The following is a 19,798-nucleotide window of genomic DNA, read 5'->3' as shown; positions in this document are numbered from 1 at the left end:
TACATTATATACATTTATACAGAGTATCTACAGATACATGAATTTATTTACACTATATGTAACTGGGACTGACAGCCCACAATATATATATACAAACTAAAGTTTGAAAATCTACAATAGGTAAGGTTCAATTATGGAAATGCTAGCCTTCATCTCCTCAGCAAGAGTATGTGGAATGTTTGAATAGATGCTCTCAGATTCAGCAAGCACTGCACAGTGTGCAGGAATAGTGCAGGAGTTCGTGGAGGCAATATGGCTGCCCTGCAATTCAGGAATAAGCTGCAGGGATGTGCACAAGTGCTTCTTCACTATTCCTACATGGACACAGCTCCCTTCCTGTACAGCTGCACTGTTCTGCCTTGATACAAAATAGACAAGTGCCACATATGAACACAGCCTAACATTAGGGGGGTATATATGGGGACAGATTGCAGGTAAGCCTATTACACACCTATGGCATTTCAGCATGCTACATTACATGTTGACTTGAGTGTCCTGCAAGTGCTGGGCTCTGGAACCCAAGTGTCCATCATTATGGCATTACTTCCACCACCAGCTATTGGCCACAGTAATATACATGGCTTCCATTACACAACACACACTATGATGGCTTACATCTTGTCAGTCAGTGCTGTTCTGCACAGTTGACAGGTATGGCCCACTACCCACAGGGACATACTCTATTGTTCATAGCAGCTGTTCAGCTGAACATCATAACAACAACACCTAATGGCACATATAAATTATTCCACATCATCTATCTCATTATTATAGACCAAGTACTATAGTCAATTACATGCATATATACTTCAAATACCTGTTGTGGGAATGAGGTCTGTTCTGGATAGCTTCCTTGTAAGAAGTTTTTTTTTCTCCTGTGGCTTGGCCTTTAGCCTGCTTTCTTTCTTAGTTTGCTTGATTGTTTGTTTCACTTTGACTTTCACTTTGACTTTCACTCACTCTCTCTCTCTCTCTCCAGTAAATTGTTTGAGCAGCTTTGAATAGATTGCAGCATGGCTTGTGTAGATGATGCACATGATCAGGTGACGGCCTCAGCACCAATCAGTGTCCTCCACTTGCTACCTGCATGCAGCATGCTATGCAGTACTTCCAATTACCACTGTCATGGCAACCCACTACTATAAATCCCTATATCATGTGGGTGTGGTCCCTTTACCTTTCCTGTATGGTGGACATCTTTCCTGTGTGTGGGCAGCAGTGTTATAGACAGCAGGTAGCAATACCTCTTACAAGACAACTTGCAGACTCAGGCCAGCTACATATTTGTATAAGGTTCCAGAACTACAGACAGAGTGTGAGTAGTGTTGTTGTATGCATTGTATAGCACCAGTGTTACAGGGTTTGTGTGTACATACTAGTTTAACATGGAATGCAGTCTGTCTGCATAGCTCTCAACTGTGGACCTATCCACTTGATGGACAGTGGTGTGCCTGTTATGTTTTGTCTGTCCACCACACAGGTCTTGTGTCAGATATATCACTGGCAGTGTGTGTGTTGAGTGCTATCAGTACATGGCTACATCCATTTATGTTTCTGACATCACATTCCTGACTAAGGGTATGTTGCAGACTATCCTGTAACACTAGCAACCTGCTTAGTGTATGATAACACTATTTCATGTATGGGCCTGTATTCGGGCCTCTGTCTTCCACCTACATACCAGGCTTTGTCCATATGACATACAGTCAGGGGTTGTTATGTAGATGCCTGTAATTATGTCATGCCACCATTCCTGCCATCATTCCAGTACTGTTGCGGCCCCCACACATATGGTGGGGTTGGGTCCATATATATGTGGGCTTCATCTGCACATTACATGTGTGGCCTTCTGCAGTCCAGAGGTCAGTGCATGTAACAGTGTTATATGCCACTGTAAGTCAGTCTATGGGGGGGGGGTATGCACCATAAATAACCTAGGCTGTTACAACATGTGAGGGATATCAGGTGTAAGCTGCCTTGAGGTATATGGATGTACATTACCATACATTTCACCTTAGGAAAATACTGGCCTACTGCTTCCTGCCATACAGACTGTTCTGTTTGTCAGTGTGAGTGTGATGGTTTCAGTTATGCCTTGTTATGTAACAGATACATCCCATTGTGTCAACTGAAGTCTTTTCCCTGTAGGGATTGCATAGAGAGTGTAGTTAGAGGCTGCTGGACTATACATTTGCATTACTTACTGTTGATTGATTGTTATCCTGTGGCCCAGTCTGTCTTTACTGTTGTACTACTTGAAGGCCTTGGCCTGGACAGCAACATATGTTATACTTTCGGATTACTGTATTAAGTCAACTGTTTGAGAATTGCATTAATCTGTTTGTATGTATTTCAAAGTCTAGACAGCTATATGACATGGCATATACATCTGTAACAGTACACAAGTAAAATTTCTCATGTATGCAAACCTGTGTGTGGTGTTATATCCTTTGACCTCTCTGTAGGTATATGTTTCAGGCAACAATTGTCTTTTGTATGGGTGACTCATACACTATCCATTTGATAAGGTGGCAACTGTAGGAATACTGGCTGTTCAGTATGGTGTGCACCATCTTAATATGTATCTTCCTATAAATATATCTGTGTGTGTCTGTGTAGTTAAATATATATCTATATATATATATATATATGTATATATATATATATATATATATATATATATATATATATATATATATATATATATATATATATATATATATATATATATATATATAGATATAGATATATATATATATATCTATATATATATATATATATATATATGTGTGTGTGTGTGTGTGTGTGTGTGTGTGTGTGTGTTTATATATGTATCTTAGGAATGTTTATTGCTTCCACATTGTACATTTTCTATGGTAGCCACACTGTACTGCATGATATGTTATTGATACCAGCCTGACATTATACAGGTGGGATGGATTACTGTTAATGTCTTGTGCCCATGTTGTATCTGGTCCTGGTTATGGGACTTGCAACAGTTTGTTACTGTATTGTAGGGCAGATTTGTTTGGCTGTGGGGGAGGGGGTGATATCAATACATACAAGATGTATTTAGCTTGGACTCCCTCACCCCAATTAATGGTGCCTGTGGTCATATGTGTATTTATGTTCTCTTTTATATCTATAGATATATATCTGTATAAACATATATATCTATAGATGTATGCATATGTATATATATATGTAAACATATATATCTATAGATGTATGCATATGTATATATATATATATATATATATATATATATATATATATATATATATATATATATATATATATATATATATGTAAACATATATATCTATAGATGTATGCATATGTATATATATATATATATATATATATATATATATATATATAGATATTTAGATATAAATATATACATACACACACACATGCATCTACATGTGTACATACATTTCCTGTACTGCTGAATGACTGTGCTGGATATGTTTGTGAACACATCAAGGGCATGTGTATATGACATGGCTAAGTGGTAAATCACTTTGGCTATGGGGTGCAGGGTCCTGAGTTCAAGCCTTGCCGAAGCTGTTTATTGTGTTGCTGGGCAGAACAAGGGCCATTGGATACAGATTGATTAAGGCACTTTTAAGCAGGTTTGCATGGTTTTGCGTGGAGGTAAGCACTACTACCTTCCAGTTTCAATTTCTTATACTGGTTTAGCTTCTCACTTGTTTAACCTGTGTAGGCATTGCTTACCCCCAAGCAAACAGGCTTAAACCTGCTTACTGCTGCTTAAAACTGCTTACTACTACTTACCCCCCACGCAAATTTCTTTAAAAGAAAAGAAAAATGTTTGATAGGAAAGTGGTGAAAATGGGGCACAAAGAGGGAAAGACAGTAGGAAAAATAGCTAGGAATGTACAGAACGGGTGTAGGGATGGTCCATACCTGCCTATTTCTTCTACAGCAATAGCTGTGCGTATACACTGAATTTGGACATAGCTTTGGGCACTCAAAACCCTTAGAGAGGGGTGAGGACAACAATAATATGTTTTGAAGCCAATTAGATCAGATTACATGTGTCCAGTAGACATGTGTGCGAAATGGACAGTTATGTATGGGGCGAGTTTTTTTTTTGAGAACAGATTGCCCTTTTTTTTCCAGTGAGAGTGGGATGTTGGAGAGGGATAGTAGGTATATTTGTGCAGGTAGGTTGGGTAGGTTAACAGACAGGACAGACAAGACGCATACAGTATATGACACATGTGGGGGGTTAACATCTTGATGGGGAGAGGTGTTTGGAAATCGGAAACCCAGCTGGGGGCTGAGTAGGAGGGCCAGGCCGACCCTTTATTTATGACATGTAACCCTCAAGCTGGTGTAGCAGATCTCCGATCTCCCTGCGGAGCTCGCTACACACCACACCCAGGACCTGGCGATGGGTGACAGTGTCCTGTCTGAGCCCGCTCCCAGGAGAGGGTGAGTCCCATCCCCTGAGGTGGTTCCACCCATAGGTGGTGCAGGACCAATAGATGAGGAGGTCCCGGGGTGGGCCCCAGACATGCTGGTGCCCAGTGCCATGGCCAGCTGAGGTGGGACAGGTGGGTCGGCCGGGACCTGCCTTCCCAAACGTTCTATGGTGTTTCAATTTTACAACATATGTGGGTTAGTAATAATCAACACATTTCAGGATTAGGTATAACAACATGTATAGATATTCCCATTAACCCAAACACCAGATATGGAACAGTTGCATAGCAAACAGAACACATGCATATATGGAACAACAGTGGCCATTACAACAGCATGCAGATACATTGATGGCAGCATGCCACCAATGTGGGAGTATTTCAACATGGCACATGCATAGAAACAAATTTAAATATTATCAAACAATAAGACATATGTCCCAACAGTAGATTTAATGCAGCACATACTGATTTAGTTGTGTATTTAGTTTATTGTTGCTAATATGTTGGGGGAGAGAAAGATGTCAATTAACAACTAGTATATTCCTGTAGTTCTCATTACTTTCCTAGTAAGTGCTGTGATCTGTAACATACAGGTATTAGTATACTACCCTATGGCTTTAGTTTGGACAGTGGTATGGATGTAGACAACTACATACATGAACTGAGTTTTACCAGCAGTATGCACCTCTTACCTGGTATACCTGTAGAGGTATTGTTTGTTAACACTACCTGTTTCTATGCATATTCCCAGATTCCAGGTTGATGTTATGCACATACCTGTCCATCTCTTATTGCACACACTCTGGGCATGGCTTGACCACATGCAGGTGAACTGGGACATATTTCGACTATTGCCCTCTTAAACCTTTAGTGAATTGTACAATGACATGTTTGTTTTCATTGACATTTTGCAAATATGTACAGGCCTGACAGTCAGTTATATGACATGAAATTCTGTCTACATGTCAGAGATTAGCAAACTGATATGGCAGGGGGACAGGTTAACAGCTGGCAGATATGGGCTGATTAACTGGACATTCTGGACAATTCTGTACACTTGTGGGATATGATTCTGTATACAGCTTACTACCACTCCCAGGATTCAAACCACAGCTGTGTCTGCTAAAAATAAAACACTGTATATCACAGTTGAGTGTGCTATATAAATATTGCTGTGTATCTTTTCTCTGATTTCTGTCTATAATTCTCCTGTGGTTTTACATTCTGACCTTGTAATTACAACACTCTCATTCAGAATTTCCTAGACAGTTTTATTATGTAGCACAGTGTGCGTGACAGCAATGAGTAATACCTTATTATTCAGAGCAACTGCAACACTAACAATGCCATACAATACCAGAGTAAACAGTACCAGAACAGGATATCAATCTTTTATTTCTAGGCAGTGTTCGTATCTGACAGACCTGTGGGAGCAATGTTTGTTAGCACTACCTGAATGTTGCCACAGAAATTACCAGATTCCACATTAGTATTATGCACGTACGTCTCACTCTGTTACTGTACACACACTGGTCACAGCTTGACAACATGGGGGTATAGATGGGACATACTTGGCTTATTAATCTCATAACATTTTGGGGAGTTCCTAGAGTGACAGGTTTGTTCTTATAGATGTATGACAATCAGTTGTATTTCTTGTTTGCTGCCTAAAAATCTGGGATAATTTGCCAGGGGGCAGAGAGAGAGGCAGCAGATATGGGCAGATTTATTGGACATTCTGGACATATCTGTACAGTTGTGGGGTATGATTCTGTATACAGCCTACTACCACTCCCAGGATTCGAACCATGGCTGTGTGTGCTAAAAATACAACAGTTCATGTCTCAGTTAAGTGTGCTATTTAGGTTTTTGTTATCTGTCTTTTTACTGTTTTCTATCTAAGTCTCTCAGTTGTTCTATATGACCTCTTGGGATGACAACAGTCATATACAGACATTCCTACAAATTTTATTTATGTAGCACAGGGTGGGTAACGGTGCTTAATACAACAGTACTATTAAGAGATTGCAACTCTCATCATCATCATCTTCTTTCGGCTGTTCCTGTTAGGGGTCACCACAGCAGATCATCTGTTTCCATTTCTTCCTGTCCTCTGCATCTTGGTCTGTCACACCAACCACCTGCATGTCCTCTCTCACCACATCCATAAACCTTATCTTAGGCCCTCCTCTTTTCCTGTTACCTGGTAGCTTCATCCTTAGCATCTTTTCCCAATATATGCAGCATCCCTCCTCAGCACATGTCCAAACCAACATAATCTTGCCTCTGGCTTTGTCTACAAACCTTCCAACCTGGGCTGACCCTCTAATATACTTATTCCTGATCCTGTTCACCCTCATCACACCCAGTGCAAATCTTAACATTTTTAACTCTGCCACATCGAGCTCTAACTCCTGCCTTTTGGTCAGTGCTACTGTCTCCAACCCATATAACATAGCTGGTCTCACTACCCTCTTGTAGCCCTTCCCTTTCACTCTTACTGGTACCCGTCTGTCAGAAATCACTCCTGACACTCTTCTCCACCCACTCCATCCTGCCTGTACTCTCTTCTTCACCTCTCTTCCACACTCACCGTTACTCTGAACTATTGATCCCAAGTATTTAAACTCATCCACCTTCACCACCTCTACTCCTTGCATCCTCATCATTCCTCTATCCTCCCTCTCATTCACACACATATATTCTGTCTGCTGACCTCCATTCCTCTTCTCTCTAGAACATATCTCTATCTCTCCAGGGTCTCCTCCACCTGCTCCTTACTCTCACTACAGATCACAATGTCATCTGCAAACATCATAGTCCATGGGGACTCCTGTCTGATCTCATCTGTCAACCTGTCCATCACCATTGCAAATAAGAAAGGGCTCAGAGCTGATCCTTGATATAATCCCACCTCCACCTTAAACGCATCTGTCACTCCCACCGCAGACTTCACCGCTGTCACACTACCCTCGTCCATATCCTGTACCACTCTTACATACTTCTCTGACACTCCTGACTTCCTCATACAATACCACAACTCCTCTCTAGGCATCCTGTCATATGCTTTCTCTAAGTCTACAATAACACAATGCAAGTCCTTCTGACCTTCTCTGTACTGCTCCATCAATACTCACAGAGCAAACATCACATTTGTAGTGCTCTTTCCCGGCATGAAACCATACTACTGATCACAAATCATCACGTCCCTTCTTAACCTAGCTTCCACTACCCTTTCCCATAACTTCATGCTGTGACTGATCAATTTAATCCCTCTGTAGTTACTACAGCTCTGCACATCACCCTTATTCTTAAAAATCAGTACCAAAACACTTTTTCTCCATTCCTCAGACATCCTCTCACTTTCCAAGATTTCAATAAACAATCTGGTTAAAAAGTCCACTGCCATTTCACCTAAACACCTCCATGCTTCCACAGGTACATCATCTGGACCAACAGCCTTTCCATTCTTCATCCTCTTCATGGCTATCCTTGCTTCGTCCTTGCTAATCCATTGCACTTCATGATTCACTATCCCCACATCATCCAGCCTTCTCTCTCTCTCTCTCTCTCATTCTCTTCATTCATCAGCCCCTGAAAGTACTCCTTCCATCTGTTCAACACACTCTCCTCACTTGCGAGTACATTTCCCTTATTATCCTTTATCACCTTTACCTGCTGCACATCCTTCCTTGCTCGGTCCCTCTATCTAGCCAATCGGTACAGGTCCTTTTCTCCCTCCTTAGTGTCCAACCTTTCATAAAACTCTTCATATGCCTTATCCTTAGTCTTTGCCACCTCTCTCTTTGCCATGCACCTCATCTCCTTATACTCCTGTCTACTTTCTTCATCTCTCTGACAATCCCACTTCTTCTTTGCCAACCTCTTTCTCTGTATACTCACCTGTACTTCCTCATTCCACCACCATGTCTCCTTGTCGTCCTTACTCTGTCCAGATGTCATACCAAGCACCTTTCTAGCTGTCTCCCTTACTAGCTCTGCTGTAGTTACCCAGCTATTCAACTCTACATTACCATATGATACCAGAGTTAACACATGCAGTCCAGCAGTTAGGCCTTTATTGTCAGGCTATTATGCTTTTATTCACATACAACCTATATGAGACTCTTCCTGCCATATTCTCTGGTGTATGCAGTACATGCCTTAAACAATAGAGCTTTTAGACAGGCAATTAACTTACTACTACTTTTAGATTTATTTTCTATGACAGTATATACAAAAGTATTACTAACCTGCCTCATGTCGCAACCACTGCAGTCTACAGACATGGGCTTCCTAGTTCGCAGCCCGTTCATTTGCTGCTGTGAAAGACATAAGAGGAATATTTAGCCATACCTATCCATAATATATATATGAGCTGGCAATTATTAAACAGGTAGTGGACTGATACTTACACACTTCTGGGACATCCCCTGTCCTCCTAGCCTCTTAGATCCACTGATCCAAGAGAACCCCCTTTCTCTGCTTCAGGTCAGCATAGTGACACCTGACCTGCTCACCAGTTCAGGGTATGCCAGTGGCACTGGTGAGGTCATGGGCGAGAGGGTCTCAGACTTCTGCTTTGTATTGGGAACCCTGGTACTGGCCCTGCAGCAGTCTTTGGTAATTGTCTTTCACAAGGTGTACTGCCATGACTCTGGACTCCTGGATGCTCCACCACTGCAGCCAAAAGGGCACACCCTCTCCCATACTAGACATAGTGCCTACAGGAGGAAGCTGCAACCAGTTATGAGATGTATTCCCACCTGTTGGGTTTAGATAGGGCCGATTTCCCACACTTTGCAGTGATTGGACAGTTTTGAAAATGCTAAGCTATGGGCAAACCTGCTTACCTAAGGATGGCATTGCTTAAAGGGGCATACCAATGGGCAAACTGATTTAGCTGGCCTACACATTACTTACACCTACTAAGCTGGGCTGTTCAATGCTTAGCATTGCTTAATTTTTAAGTTGCATTTTATTTGCTTTTTGGCATTGACTTATTATTCATTACATGTTATATATGTGTTTGGTATCCATGATTCATGTGTACATTCACTGTATGGGGTCCTTGTGTTTATTAGGGGATTTCAACACTTTATTACAATGACACCTCATATCTGGGCTTAATGCAGTACTCCAGTTCACATATTTATGTTATGTAGTAGGTTATACAACATAAAACTGCATATAGATTCCTTTCACATGTTCAGTTTGATTTTCATATAGTGAGGATCTGTTTGATGATATCTCAATCATACGTACTGCTGTGATGGCTTAGTGGTTAAATACTGTGACTACAGTATACAGGGTCTTGGGTTCAAGACCTGCAAAGGCTGTTTATTTTGTTTCTGGCCAGAACAGCGGCTGATGCATACAAAGTGATTAAGGCACTTTTAAGCAATTGTAAGCAGGTTTGCTCAGGTTTGTGTGAAGGTAAGCAATGTTAACCTTCGGTTAAATATGTTTACAGAGAGTTAGCTTCAATATTGCTTAACCTGTGTGCACATTGCTTACCCCCACGCAAATGGGCTTAAATCACTTATTACTGCTTAAGTATGCTTACTCTTACTTATTAGTGATTACTCCATCTTACCACTGCACTAATTTAGACAGTAATGTCAAATAGTTCTTGGGAAGGTGGTGGATTTGGAAACTGTATGGATTTATCATTCATTACACATTTTGCCTTCCATTTGTATCCCTGATTCCTGTGCACATATACTGTATGGGGCACTGTGATTATCTGTGGATTTCACAACATTATGACAATGACACCTCACATCTGCATTTAATGCAGTACTCCAGTTCAAAAATATATGTTATTTAGTAGGTTACATAACAAAAAATATTGGTCATAAAGTGATTTGACATGGAAAATGGAATGTACTGGAGTGGGACTTGAACCGGGAATGACTGCTCATAAGGTGAATGCTCTGCCCACTACACTATTGCTGTACTGCTTCATTTGCATATATCTTGCTTTTTATCCTCTTGTGCCATTTAAACTGCATTAAACATAGCTAAGCGATGGGCAAACCCGTGCACCTACAGTTAAGTTTAATCTGTTTCATAAAAAACAATAACTTGTTTATATTTCATGTTTTAACTATTGCTTTATAAAATTGGGGGGATGTTGCTGGGGGTATGCAAACACCTATAAGCTGTCTTGCTCATTCTTATTCCTATACTGCTGTTCTTGATTGCAGGGGCATGTATATTCTGCAATCTCTGCTCTCATACACACTCCCTGCACTCGTACACACTTCGTGTCCATTTAGGAGCTCAGGCAGCATGCCTTCATTGATATGCATGGCACACTGCCGTCCTGCTCCTAAATGGCCACTTCTGTGCAGGACTAAGCTAGCCCTGCATGGAAGGATAGTGAATCTGAGGAATCTTTTAATTTGCTTTTGAACAATTCTAGTGTATCTTGTGTTACATATACCAGCAGCTGATTCCAAACCACGGTGCTTAATTTACAGAAGGCTTTTTCACCTATGCAAGTTTTATAATGTGATCTAATGAGGGTTGGGACTTCTTTTTGTCTGTCTCTCAGCGTGTAGGTAGGTTATTTGAGGGTTTTCTTCTTCTTTTTTTTTTTTTTTTTTTTTTTTTTTCAGGAGTGCAGTGTCCCAGTTTTAATAGTTTGTGAATTTATAACCTAATTTGGAATGTCACTCTTTCACTGGCTGGTAATCAATTAAGGCCTTCTAGCATATGGGAGTGATGGGTCTGGGGTTGTGCAAAGTAGTACAACTGCAGAATTGGCTAATAGTGGTTTGCATTTTATATGCAATTAAGCATGAATGTAACTTTGTCAGTGGAAGTCCATATTTGATTGATGTTTGTGATAGGCATGTTTCTAGCTAAGGCTCAATGACCTGAGAGGGACAAAACTCTAAATAAAGCAAAGACTGAGTGTTGGGTCAAGGATTAACTTCTCATGCCATGATTTATGTGGCTCTGTGTCTTAGTAACTATGTTCATGTACTTTTCCATAATGAGCATATCACCATGTGAATTTAATAAGCAAAGGCATGCATGGCACATCCACATATGAACTCTGAAGAAACCAATCCATTTTGTAAGTATCCTTTTCCCTACTTCTAAATGAGTCCTGCAGTATTAACCTTCTGAGTTTTCATGACATTTTAGGTGCAAACTGTAAGTAAATGAAGTAGTACACCACTAAAATAGGTGAAGCAACAGCCTACCTATATGCAGGTTTGCACTTTAGCAATAATCAAAATTTTTTCCTGAGTTCATCTACCTGTTGATAACTGTATAAGAGGACTGGCCAACTGACCATTTTTAGCCATGACCTGGGCACCATATCGCAAGGCACAAACAGGCAAATTAACATAAACTAAAGAATACATAGAGTTGCACATAGTACAGTAACAAAGTAGAGACAATATATTTGTGTCCATTTACAATTATAAATCCAAGTAACATTATTTACAGTATGTATAATTAAGCTAGACATTCAGTCAAATACTCTTGTTAAAGTATACCTTAACAAGAATGATGTGACTACAGTATGAGTTGCAAAGACTAGCCATTGGCATGAAAGCAAGACCATTTTGTGACCTTAAGCAGTTTTTCTTTGGGTTTGTTTCTTAACAATTGAATTGTCTCTTGTTGCCTCATCTATAAGTAATGATTCCAAAGAGATGGGTCTATCCTTTCTCCTGTGAAGGTTTTGCCATTTTAATGAGGGTAATGCTATCTAAAATGTGTAAATAGGCTGCTTCATTTGTAATTTTGTTTTGGAGAGCATGACTATGTAAATGTCACCTTTTAACAGTTTGTAGATTTGACTGCAAAGTACAGTAACACCATAGAGACAATACATTTATGTGTTGTTTCTGTAAACGTTTAATTAGCTGCATGAACTATGTCCTTTTGTAATATGTGTAATGTAACTTGAAATTATCATGGAGCTTTTCTCCCCTGGCTTCCACTGAAAACAGAGTCTTCCTGGCACAGTAGACTTCCCCGATCATCAAACTTAGAGAAATAATAATAAAATAAAATAAATGTGACCGTGTCATTTACATATAGCTAGTTACACCATTGTAGAACTTGGCAGTGATGCATTCGGGGGTCTGCAAGATGAACAAATCTGCAGATTTTGTTTCTATTAGTTTGTATTTCACATGAGTTTGAGTTATAATGTAAGGTTATACAGGGGAACCCATATTCAGTGTTATGGGTAAGTACATTTTTAGCTAAGGCATTATAAGCTGGTTAGAAAGTATGATTTTCCATAGCATAGTTTTAGTTGGTGGAGTGTATTGTTAATAACATTGTCAGCATGCTTGGCCAGTTAGAGTATGGTCCAAGCTGATTCCCTGGGTACTTGTTCTCCAATTAGTCGTAGCTTGTTATTGACTGTATCAGTAATAATAAGATTTGGGGATTTAGGGAGCTCTTGGTTAGTATCAGATATGATGCTTGACTTCAGGAATTAATCAGGAGCATTTGTCTCTATATCTAGTAACATACATCTGCAAAGCTAGATTGCAATCTCTGTTGAAGGGGAAAGGCGTTATTACATGATTCAAGTAGTAATATATCATATGTATAACAAACCAAACTGAGGTGCATCGGATTAGAGAATATATCATTGACAGACCTAAGGACAGATACTTGTGGAACTCCTATGTTATAAGTTCCTTCAGTCAAAAGGCAGGTTCCTAGGTATACCTAGAATGCTCTGTTTTAGAGGTAACTTTGATTGTATCTTATTCTATTGACACCAAAGTTAATTTACTAAGTTTGTAAAGAGCCAGGTCAAGATTTAGTATTTCAAATGCTCATGTGATATCACTGGACAGACCCCATGTTACATTCAAATCATTCCTGTCATTATTAGTAGTGTGAACTGCTGTGTACAATGCTGTCAAGGTACTGAAAGAATTTCTGAAACTGTGCTGTTTATCACAAAGATGTCAGTATTTATTTACATGATCCTAGAGTTCATATATAAATATTTCAAACATTTTTATTATAAGGTGCAGGTGTGCAATAGGTCTATAATCTTTGTATTCCTTAACATTTGCTTTTTTGGAGACAGATGTGTGTGTGCTTAAAGGCTACAGGGAAAATAGAAGTAGTTAAGGAGAAGTTGATTAAATGAATGAGAGGTGTTGGTATGAATTGAGCCTACATTTTCATGAAGATGGGGTGTAGTTTTAAGAGCTTAGAGCTGTTTTATTTCCCATTTATGTAAATAAGACCCATCCTGACTGCTTTAGCAATAAATGAATAAAAACAAAGAGACGCTGTTGCCCAAAGGTCTGCTCCAAAACAGCAAAATCCAAACAAAATGAGGTAACAAACTGGAGTCCAACCACCACAATAAATGGAAAACAGAAAGATGTATTTATTTGGACAAGCGCTTTCACGTGTAACAGACACGCTTCTTCAGATCCTTAACACAAACAGTCTAACATACAGTGCTTATATATACATATTCAGTGAATACTGTTTAATTAAATATAATCAATCAATCAGCCTATGAACCAATGGCTTAAATAAAACAATCTAAGGCTATTAAAAACTATGACAACAAAGGCAGGCTTGAACTCCACATGTTGTGGCGCTAAGAATTCTGCTTCAGCAAATCTATACTAAAATTTGGCTTAAAAAGTTTGTGCATTAAAAGTTAGTACATAACAAGTTGCTGCATAAAAGATTCCTATGCAAACAGTTTTAATTAAACATGTTCTAAACCATCGAAAAGGGTATTAACCATCTGAAACAAAACCTTCAAAAAGCTCTAAACTACAACTGTGCTTAGGAGCATGTAATAAATATAGTCCAACACTAAATTAGAACAGCTGAAGTCCGAACACTCGTATAGAGTGTATCAATGCATCCTAACCATTGCTACATTAAGCTGACAAGAATCAAGAATATATGTATATAAATCATGAATATATAAAAACAATCATAAATACATAAAAACATAAAAAATCAATCCTAATCCTACACCGTACCTAATCCCTCTCTGTCCGGTGAATATATTTATTTGTTTAAACCCGATGGAGATACAACTTTAAATCATCGGAACGATGTATCTCATCCTTGAAAAAGCACTCGCAAATATCTTGTATGCAAAAACATTAAGTAAAAGTAAATAAAAATAGAACCTACTATCATGTAATGTAAAGAATTATTAAAATAAAAATAGATGTCTGTTTGTAAACTTGTATGAAAAATATATATAAGCTTATTTAAACTCTCTATAAAAATAATAATCTACCATTTATTAATGAATCATGATGCTTAGGCACATGATCAATATTAAAACACATTGGAGCTGAAGACAATTTATCTAGCATACTAACTAGAACTTGTAAAAACACATAACTCAAACAAGTTCTCGGCATAAAAATAAGGTAAATATTGATGAATCCGATTATACGAAAAAAGTATGTAGTAATGAGAATTAGAAAACTAACTACAACATAGTTAATAATAAGAGCTAACAACTACTATTTGATATATACTAATATGAAGTTTCTGACCTCAGAATGTATAAAATCATGCTGGCATATATATAAGTGTATAAATATATATATAATTATATAAATATATAACGTTGCCTCCAATTTAACACTGATATATAAAAAAGGGGGCAAAACACGTGTTTAAATATAAAATTATGCTACATGAATTTAACCTGAGTATTTATAAAGCATATAAAATATAAAATATATAAAAAAATTTTTAAAACTATTTAAAATGACTGTTGGCATAACTATCGGGATTGAGGCTCCACTTATAAAAGCTGAATGAACCGCAAGAATCTATCCATAAATATTTTAGTCCACCATAGTAAACATATTGAATCAACAACATCAATTAATCTTTCTGGAATAAAATCTAATAATAAGACAATTTATTAGAATGAATGTGCGAAAATATAAATATACATCTAAACTACATAAATATTTAAAAACACATGATAATAAAAATAGAGAATAATTCCCGAATAAAAATCTGATCATGCACGTCTGTGTGTTCAACTATCTAGTCTGTTACAAACATTCGACCTGAACCTATATTGTTTGTTTAAGACCTGAATGAATGATAAACAAATCATACAAACTGTGCTGAAGATTGTGTAAATGTAAATACGTTTCCAAAGCAGTATGAAATAAAATAAAAATACAGTTGTATATAATAAGGGTAATAAGAACCCTACCTTACTAACCCTAGGTTAAGTAGGCTACAGCATGTTACTTATTATTATACCTATGCCTCCATTAAAAAAGAACATGTTGCCCTACTGGCTATGGGACACGCATTACTTGGCCCTACGTGCTTTTAATGGAGCCCTTACACTCACATACTGGTTCAACCCTGGCTCATATTGGGCCTTAAGTCTAAAAATCCAGGAGAGTTCAACCTGTTCTAAATCATTGAAAATGTCTCCCTCTCTCACATTGGGTGTAACTATCTGTAGTACCCTAAACACAAAAGAGTGCCCCGAATTAACCATAGTATGTTTCGCTAGGGCATTTTTAGTATCACATTTTTTGATGTCATTAACATGTTCCTGTATCCTTTCTTTCAGGGTCCTAGTTGTCATTCCAACATAGAATACACTACATGTTTTGCAAGTAGCCAGATATATTAAATTCCTATCATCACATGTAGCTGTAAAGTGTGGTTCAAACCTATAAGTTAATGTAGGATGTACAAACAATTGATCATGAGTAATTAAACTGCATATACTGCATTTCTTGCAAGGAAACATACCTAAACTGTTACCCTTAAGAGTATTGGGTCTTGTAGACTTGCTTGGTTCAATACATAGTAGCCTACTAAGGTTTTTACTATTACGAAAAGTGAAAGAGGGTGTGGAACCTACTAGCTCCGTAATTCGTTGGTCGGTTAAAAGAATATGCCAATTCTTAAAAATAATGTCTTTGATATGTTTGATATCACTAGTATATCTCAAGTTGACTCTTACCCTGGAGTTGTCAAAAGTCTTCCTAGCATAATTCGAGTGTTTATTGATTCTAACTTCTCTACTTGGTATCTTACTGTCATACAAAACATTATCTTTAATAGCCTGTATTTTCCCAGGATCATAACCCCTCTCAATGAAGCATTCTTGCAAGAAATTGCTCTGTTTGCAAAGTTCATCATCCATTTTGCACAACCTTCTAATTCTGATGAACTGACTTTTGACTATACTGTCAAATACAAAACTTGGGTGCATACTACTGAACTGGAGTAAAGTATTTCTCCAACACTCCTTCCTAAAGATAGTGGTTTCGATGTTACCCTGTAATCCTCTATAAATAGTTATATCTAAAAAATCTATACTAGTTGAAGAAAAATTCACTGTAAACTTTAAGAAGTCTGTGGTAGATTCCAAGTACTGCACAAAGGACAAAAGTTCATCTATGTTCCCGTGCCAAAATAACAGAACATCATCCACAAACCTTTTATACAGACTGATCTTCTTAAAATTACCATGGGTGAAGAGAAAGGCTTGTTCCCAGTATAACATTACTAAATTTGCATACGTATTAGCGCAGGGGGTGCCCATGGCTACCCCCCACTGCTGTAAGTATAACTGATCTCCAAATTTAAATACATTATGTGTTAGTATAAGCTCCATAATTGCACATAATAAAGTTTCTTCATTTGTGTTAAACTTCTGACTTTTGTTAATAACGCTTCTCAGAGCTTCTAAACCAAATACATTCGGTATGGAAGTGAAAAGATTTTTCACATCCAAAGTCACAAAAATCAATTCTTCTGTTGAATCTTTGGGGTAATTATTCAAGCTTTCTAGAAGTTCATAAGTGTCTTTGAGAATTGAACCTGTGTCAGAGACCAGAGGTCTGAATTTTTTCTCTAAGTATGCAGATAATGTCTCAGTAACCCAGCCCTGACCTACTACTATAGGTCTCATAGGTGGTGGAAAAAGGCCCTTATGTATTTTGGGCAGGCCTTTAATGTATGGTATTCTGGGTTTCTCAACAAAAAATATTGATACAACTCATAATCAATCTGTCTGCACATCACATATTCATATAATTCTTGATGTACATTATAAATAATCTTTTCAAACTCTGTATAACTTACAGGTTTGTAGGTAGCTGCTTCATTCAATAGTTCTAACATAGCTTTGACGTAAACCTCAGTGTCCAATAGAACTATGGCCCCTCCTTTGTCAGCAGATTTTACTACTAAATCACATGCTCATTTCAAAGAATAAATACTGTTCCATTCTTTGGTATAAGTGTTAAAAAACAAAGCACTATGTTTGCAGTCATAATAGTACTTATAGAAATCCCCTTCACAACTTTTGAGAAAGCATTCTGCAACAGGCGGTGGTGCAGGCGTGAACACACTTTTCTTTTTGAAACAGGTGTTCAAAGTATTGTTTGCTGAACCATCCACCTTACTTTTCTGTTTGAAAAATAGCTTAAGAGATATGTTACGAACAAAAAGCCTCAAGTCTGTAAGGACTTCAGATAGGTTACTAACCTGGGCTGGAATATAGTTGAGTCCACAATTCAATAAGTCCTGGTCTGTTGATGTCAACGTGAATTTGGAGAGATTGACTATTAAACTGCTCCGTCTCTCAACCTTCCTCTCTGGTTCTGTTGTTCCCCCGAATACTTTCTCTTCATTCTCCCTCTGCTGTTGGATCTGCCTCTTATAACATGCTGATGCTGTACAGGGAGTGGTAAAAAACGCTCTATATTGCTCTGGGCTATCTTCGGTTTAGCTCCTTGATTCTGTAAATTAGAGCGTTGAAGAGCCAGCTGATTAGGTGGTGGCGTGTTATCAGATTCTGCTGTAAGTGAAGACAAAACTCCTGTAAGTGATGCCGGAAAATCAGGTGTGGTTGCTGCCACAGTTAAAGGGGAAATACCAGGTTGGCTGTTGTGTGTATCACGTATATCAGCGTTAACAGAAGGTACTGATTCATTATCCCTAGTGTTCCTGTTCCTGGGCCAGACAAAAACTTGACTATTTGTGAAATCAAAATAGTCACGTTGCAATTTTCGCATCTTAATTTGTTGTAACCTTTCCCCATAGGAAGAAGTTTGATTAAGTATAAGTTCAATGCGTTGCTCAAACATGGCCCCTTTAAATTTTTCAATAATGTCTTTGTATATGGTTTCAGCCTTACTTTTTAGTTCGTCCTCCATGGGAGTAAAATAGTCTATCAGTAATCTCATGTAATTGTAACTTAATTCTAGGTTCATCTGCTGCCACCTTTTTAACAAGTCATGAACTATGTCTTTTTGTAATATGTGTAATGTAACTTGCAATTATCATGGAGCTTTTCTCCCCTGGCTTCCACTGAAAACAGAGTCTTCCTGGCACAGTAGACTTCCCCGATCATCAAACTTAGAGAAATAATAATAAAATAAAATAAATGTGACCGTGTCATTTACATATAGCTAGTTACACCATTGTAGAACTTGGCAGTGATGCATTCGGGGGTCTGCAAGATGAACAAATCTGCAGATTTTGTTTCTATTAGTTTGTATTTCACATGTGTTTGAGTTATAATGTAAGGTTATACAGGGGAACCCATATTCAGTGTTATGGGTAAGTACATTTTTAGCTAAGGCATTATAAGCTGGTTAGAAAGTATGATTTTCCATAGCATAGTTTTAGTTGGTGGAGTGCATTGTTAATAACATTGTCAGCATGCTTGGCCAGTTAGAGTATGGTCCAAGCTGATTCCCTGGGTACTTGTTCTCCAATTAGTCGTAGCTTGTTATTGACTGTATCAGTAATAATAAGCTTTGGGGATTTAGGGAGCTCTTGGATAGTATCAGATATGATGTTTGACTTCAGGAATTAATCAGGAGCATTTGTCTCTATATCTAGTAACATACATCTGCAAAGCTAGATTGCAATCTCTGTTGAAGGGTAAAGGTGTTATTACATGATTCAAGTAGTAATGTATCATATGTATAACAAACCAAGCTGAGGTGCATCGGGTTAGAGAATATATCATTGACAGACCTAAGGACAGATACTTGTGGAACTCCTATGTTATAAGTTCCTTCAGTCAAAAGGCAGGTTCCTAGGTATACCTAGAATGCTCTGTTTTAGAGGTAACTTTGATTGTATCTTATTCTATTGACACCAAATTTAATTTACTAAGTTTGTAAAGAGCCAGGTCAAGATTTAGTATTTCAAATGCTCATGTGATATCACTGGACAGACCCCATGTTACATTCAAATCATTCCTGTCATTATTAGTAGTGTGAACTGCTGTGTACAATGCTGTCAAGGTACTGAAAGAATTTCTGAAACTGTGCTGTTTATCACAAAGATGTCAG

Source organism: Protopterus annectens, chromosome 5.part0, assembly GCF_019279795.1.
Source record: "Protopterus annectens isolate FY-2018-M chromosome 5.part0, PAN1.0, whole genome shotgun sequence".
NCBI classification, from domain to species: Eukaryota; Metazoa; Chordata; order Ceratodontiformes; family Protopteridae; genus Protopterus; species Protopterus annectens.
Note: the sequence above shows the minus strand (reverse complement) of the source record.